Source organism: Mandrillus leucophaeus, unplaced genomic scaffold, assembly GCF_000951045.1.
Source record: "Mandrillus leucophaeus isolate KB7577 unplaced genomic scaffold, Mleu.le_1.0 Scaffold214, whole genome shotgun sequence".
In the NCBI taxonomy this organism is placed as follows: domain Eukaryota; kingdom Metazoa; phylum Chordata; class Mammalia; order Primates; family Cercopithecidae; genus Mandrillus; species Mandrillus leucophaeus.
In genome coordinates, this window is record NW_012102188.1 from 3,066,184 (window position 1) to 3,072,846 (window position 6,663).

The following is a 6,663-nucleotide window of genomic DNA, read 5'->3' on the forward strand; positions in this document are numbered from 1 at the left end:
GGTGGTGCATGCCTGTAATCCCAGCTACTCGGGAGACTGAGGCAGGAGAATTGCTTGAACCTGGGAGGCAAAGGTTGCAGTGAGCAGAGATTGCACCATTGCATTCCAGCCTGGGCAACAAGAGTGAAACTGTAAAAAAAAAAAAAAAATCCACAAGAAGCTGAAGACTAGAGTGGAAAAAAGTGATAGTGTCTTAGGATGGAAAGGGCCTTCATCACCTCACTTTGCTGCCACCACCTGCAGGAATTGCTGGGCAGCATCGGAGGCAGATGACAGGATGCTCAAGCAGCTCGTAAGATGCAGAGGCCAGCACTCCACTGATAGTCTCTTCCCTCTTTGCACAAGGTTTCCTAACATTGACCCCAAATTAGAATCTCTGAGACTTCCCACGTGCGTCCTTAACTTTTCTCTTTGGAGCTCTCAGATGTCAGAGCATCACCATCTTTAAACAGCCACTACGCTACCTCTCTCCACTGGACCTCCTCCTTTCCAGGCTGAGTGCCACAGTTGCCAGTTTGCTGTCCTCCAGTTAGTCCCACGCACTTGGGGCTGCATGTGATCTAGCAGAAATGTCCTGGCTGGGCTGAATGAGGGCCGATTCCTCCATTCTACACAGCATGCTGCAGCCCCAAGGACCTGTCCTTCACGCACACAAAGATGAGCAAAAGCCGTCAGAATCAACTTTGTGGAACTCTGGGAAATAGTCAAAGATTTACAGCAAGCAAGAAAAGGAAAAAAAAAAAGCACTGATGACTTAAATACAGCATTTGTGGAAATCTCAGTCAAACATCTAGCTGACCACGAGCTACAGGACCAGGGACTTCAGAGAACACACATGACAAAGAATATAGTCTTCAACTAGAATGCCTCCTAGTGTTGGTTTTGTTGGAAGCTGGACCAACAGTATTTGCTAGTTTGCTTTGTGCTCAGCTATGCCTTTCCATGTGGCTTAATGAGAAGCCAGGACTCCTGAACCCAAGTCTCAAGTTCATTTTTCAAGTCTAAGTGTTAGACCTTAAATGAATCCCTACGATATTCCATTTTATTTATTTAAACCCCAAGGCTCCTGCCTGCCAAAATCTTGTGAAATTTTTATTTCAATATCCAGCTCATGGGCTATCCCTCCCCGATTTGTGCTTTCCGTAATTTCTAAAGCATTTTGTCTATGTCTTTCTTAAAATTATTGATTAAAAAGTGTCAAACAGGACTGGATCAATACGGAGCCCCAGGCACATCAACAGAGGCCCCCGTTTCAATAACCTTAGTTCTGTGGGTGCATTTACCCATCAAATACAACCCACAGGGATGTCTAACACACCAGAAGGTTGTACTCAGAAAAGAATATTAGTTTCATTTGGCTCGATGTATCTGTTTAAAAATCCACTTTTTAAACGGAAGAAATCTTTCACTTTTTAAAGAATTTCCATAGCATTTTCTCTGCCTTTCCCTTACAGCACATTTCACACCCTACTGTGTGAAGGTTCAGGTCACATCTAAAGGTAAAGACTTTGCATTGAGAGAACTGGGTACAAATCCAAGCTCTGCCATTTACCAGTTCTAAGACTCAGTCTCCTCATGTCTAAAATGGGAATAACATTAGTATATACCTTACAGAGTTATCATAGGATTAAAAAAGATACAGCCAATAAACACAGTGCTTGACACTTTAGAACTCAAAGTCTCTCTTCTCGTATAAGCTCAGTGCAGCACGCCTAGAATCCAACCCACTCACATGAAACGGACACGATGTCTGGAACTGTGGCAGCCATTTTATAGCCATGAAGCAACAATCATGAGAATAAGCCCAAAAGAATTACACTTACCAATTATTGCCGAATCCCTAAACCAAAGTCACAATTTAGTATTGTGGGAAGGGGAAAAATATCTCCTTGTAAAAGACACTACGTTGCTTTTTTTTTTTTTCCTATTACTCGCAGTTACCCTTTTTGGCCAGGCTGCCCTAACTCAAGCCACTAACTAGATAACGATTTGTCAGAAATTACACCTCCATTTAAGGAAGAAAATCCGTTGGGAATTTGTAGTGCACATGCATGGGTATCTGTATCTCTTGTATGTGCCTGTGTGTGTGTACCCAGGTGCCTGCAGGGAAGTTCAAGCTGTTTGTTCTAATGCCAGTTCTATAGCCATTGAGCAAGAAACCCCGGGACTGTTCCCCCTCGCGCATGCGGGGCAGCAGACGGCAGGTGTTTCTGGCAGACTTGCTGCCACGTGGGGGCCTCTGCTGCATTCATCCTCCATGCTCTCGTTTCTGAAGCTGCATACCTGCTGAAAGAAAGGCCACAGCAAAGCCGGGCGCTGCTGGTGTGGACCCCACTGTGTTGAGTTCTCCCAGGGCTCCTGAAGGAAAGAAAAGAAAACCCAGGCACAGGGCATTCTGTGAGGGAGGGAGCAGGAAATGCTCAAAGGTTCCACCGTAATTTGAAGCAAGATCAAAAGCCCCAGGAGTGGGTGGCTCTCCAGCGTCTTCCCAGCCCCCGGGGATATACAAGCATAGTTGGAAGACCTCCAGGTCTCACTCAGAGCCCAGGGACCCAACAGGCACAAGCCAGAGGGGAAGGATGTGGCTGCACAGCCCTAGGGGAACGGCATGAGAGGGTCTTAGGTTGGCATGGGGGTGGGGGGCGCACACTCCAGCAGGTGGACAAGGGGAGGAAGGTGCTGCCAAGAAAGGAGAAAGGGGACATCAAGGAGGTGCCTCCTGTCCTGAGGCCATGGGCCCTGGCTCTTCTGGCACAGGGGCAGCGTGGGTGGGTGGGCTGCCTGCAGTTGGCACCAGTTCTGTCTGCACAGGTGGTCGCCCTGAGGCAGGCAGAGGCAACAGCCTGCCAGCCCCTTCACCTCCACCCCCTCCCAGGGCCCCCAACACATCCCTCCACCCCCTCACCATCCCAGCACCCCCACCCCATCCTAGTATCCCTGGGATCAAAAGCAAATGGATTTTTCTTCCCCAGGACTCCAAAGCAGTCTTGCACTATGCTCTGTCTCACGGGAGAGGGCACTGTCCATGAGGATTCGCTGCTGGGGAGGAGGTGTGAGGCCTGCTGTCCTGCCTTCTCCAAGCTTTGGCCCCCTCATCTGTAAATGGGAAAAATGCATCCACCTGAATAGGGGCTTTGGGGACAGGAGGTGGCACCAGGGGACTTTCCCGGGTGTGGAAATCTGTCTTGATCTGAGTGGTGATGACCCAGGTGCACGCACACGGAAAAATCCACCGGGCTATACACACAAGATCATGCACTTTACCAGGTGGAAGAGACCCCTACAATGCGGTCTGGTTGAAGGGGCCCAGGGTGTGTCTCTTTCTCAGACACATCCATTCCAGCCTTACTCCCTCTGTCGCTGATGCAGGAAATTCAGCTATTACAAATGACTGCCCTTGGCTTAAGGCTGTGTCTGTGTCTCTGACTGGTAGGAAGAGTAACATGTTTCCTTATCTCGCCTGCACCTTGGAGTCTCAGAGGAGGGAAGTCAGGGGTGGAGAACGAGATCTGAAAATATATTTTCCTTGCCTGATAACTTTTGTCCAAAGCAAGCTCTGTGAGTGAAAGGCTGTGCTTGTGCCTCTGGGAGAGGGAGAGAAACGGATTGAGAAGGGACAAGATGGCTGCCCGGCCCTGCCCAGCCATTCTGCCTCCCTCCCCTACAAGCCAGGAAACCAGACTCTCGGGGCTGGAGGGTCTGTGAGGATGACAGGAGGACTGGACATTTAGGACCCTAATGAGGGAGGGGTAGTCTCAGGGACAAGACATCCACCCTGACAGCCCCACGGTCAGCTGATCCCCACTGTTGGGAATGCATGCATGGCTCCAGTCTGATCCCACACCGGAGGGGCATCACTTCTGTTTGAATCAACCAAAGGGAAACAAGTCCATGGGCCCACCAGACCTTAAATGCAAGGCTTGAAAGTGAGGTCAGTGCCCCACATTTTGATAATATGGATTGACTACTTTTTAATGTCCAGAATTGTACACTCTCCCCTAATATTTTGTAGAAAATCCACAACATCCAAAGCTACTATGAACTGAGGAATATTTTTCAATTATTACACATATTATTGCTTTTATTAGCCATGACAATATCAACTAGTGTTTGAAATATAGTTGAGTGTGCATGATGAATGGTTTCAATGGGTAGACCAGTAGGAAACCTCAGTGCCTCCCTGTTCTTTCCCTGAAGCCTTCCAAGTCCAGGGGCCCTGAGGGCTTGCCATGCACACAGGCTGCTTGCAAACCCACCAAACAAGCACACACAGACCCAATAGAGATGAGCAAGATGACCCCAAAGGAAGGAAAATCAGCGATGACAAATGATGTCAAGGAAACCATCCCTGTGCTGAATGAGCCTCTTGGCTTGCCCTTAGCATATATTTTTACAAACTTACCTACAATTTCCCAGAAATGTTGCTTCAAGAGGGCATTCAGCCTCAGCTTGGGAATCTGTGTGCATAGGTGTTTGTGTGCATAAGTACACACACGCTCACCAAGAATCAACTAACACTGCACAGCTCCCAGGGTTTTCCTTGAACAACAGCAAGTGGCTGGGAAGGACCGCCTTCTCTGACCTACAAACTTTACATCCTATACACCTTCTATTAATAGAGGACACCAAGGGTATCCGCTGGTCCTTTAGGGGAAATACCAGCATCCTGGAAAGCCTAACTCAAGGCTGGCCTCACTGTCAGCCCGGTGGCAAGGCAGTGCTGTGCACACCTCAGAGGGCTGACTGCTGTCGGGGAATCTAGGCTGGATTCCTAAGACCGGGACCTGGGCCCCCACGCGGTAGGCTCAGCGTCCTCATCCAGATGGCGGTCTCTAAGATCACTAGCTCTGGTTCTCTGCTTTCACTGTCTTAAAGCAAATAGAATCTCAGCACCAACCTAGAGCTCCAAGGAAATTTTAGAAACACGGAAGAAATAAGAAGACCCCAGTCAGGCACAGCATGTGATGGTAACTGACAGTGCTCTGCTTTTCCTCCTCCTTCCCTTGGATTTTGGTTCCAAGGCAACAGCTTAGAGGGCTGCTGAGTCTTCCATCTCTGCAAAGACAGCAAAACAACAACAGCATCCCGGGAGACCACGGGGGTGTGCAGGCTTCAGGATGTCTGCGAGGGCTTGATGGTTAGAAACGACTGTCACAAAGTCTGCCCTGAAATAAAGTGCGTGTGTATATATACATATGCATGTGTGTGTACATTTGTATATATATGAAACCACTATTGTTCAAGCAGAGGACAAATAGGTTTCTTCATACCTAGTTCTTTATAGAAATGGAGCAAGTTTGAAGAGCTTACTAGAAGGATGTCCTCTACTCTAAAAATATTAATACCTGCTTCCTTAGGGTGCTGGACTATGAGTAATCTCTTAATTTTTTTTAACTTTTTCTAAATTTTCTATAATGAGCATGTAAATTAACTACGAAGACATATATATGTTATATATGTCATACACATATATATGACATATATAACATTTATAAATAAATTATAATCTCAGAGAAAATCACAAAATGTGAGAAGTTGGTTAAAGACCCGACAGGAACACCATCATCTACAGACACATGGGAAACTGAGGCCTAGGGTGGCAAAGGGATCATCCTGGGGCTGGTGTCCGGCCCTCGGCCTCCACACACCTACTCAGTGAAGCTGCCTCAGGAGAGCCATCTTGACTCAAGAGAGGAGTTTAACTGCAGTGGTTTTCAGCACCAAAGCTAACTTTACTAGATCTTCATAATTTAGAAAATGGAGTATTATCTATTCACAAGGTTCTTAAAAGGCTATAGAGAGACAAAAGCAAGGGTGGGAAGTGGAGAGAAAAGGTAAGTATGATGGTCCTGATTCTCTCCCCTCCCCGGTTTAGGAAAATGAGGGACCTGGGTGTGGCCATGGAAGTTCTATCAACATTCAGCTCTGTTTTTTGCTTGTTCCAAAGGCACATTCATGCAACATGTAACCAGCCCAACAGGGAGCAGACAAAGGACTCCAGGAGATCAAGTCCAGGAGACACGTGTATTCAGTTACCAACAGCTCAGTTCTTTATGTTTCTGCACTTTCAGTTTCTAAGTATGTGTATTATTAAATTCTCCATTTTATTATTTATTGATTTATTTATTTATTTTTGAGACAGAGTCTTGCTCTGTCGCCCAGGCTGGAGTGCAGCGGCGCGATCTTGGCTCACTGCAAAATTCTCCATTTTCAATCAGCTGTAACTGCAAAGTATCCTAAGGATTTACTCCACACACCTCAAAAAGACACGTTATCAAAATGTCTGAGTCCAGGTTGCCAGTCAGGTTCTTGTGAGCTGAGGGTATTCTAGAGGTCAAGGAGCAGGTCTGGGAAGGAGAATCTGGGAAGTCAGAGGGCCCTGGCCAGTCCTAACAGCCAGGGCTAGGATACGACAACCACTCTCAGGCCTGTGAGGCAGCAGAATGCTACCCACCCCATTACCCTCTCGGGCACAGTGGCTCTCGTCTGCCACATCCCCCCCACCCACCAAAACCCCTTCCCTACACTGCAGGGCATGGGGCCTGACTGCATCCCAGGCTCTGCCGTGTTTAGTGCTCTAAGTGTAGCTGAGGTCAGCCTACCTTCTGCAGGAGTGGTGGCTCCGTGGGCAGAGGCCCCTGTCCCGGGGCTGGCACAGTGCCG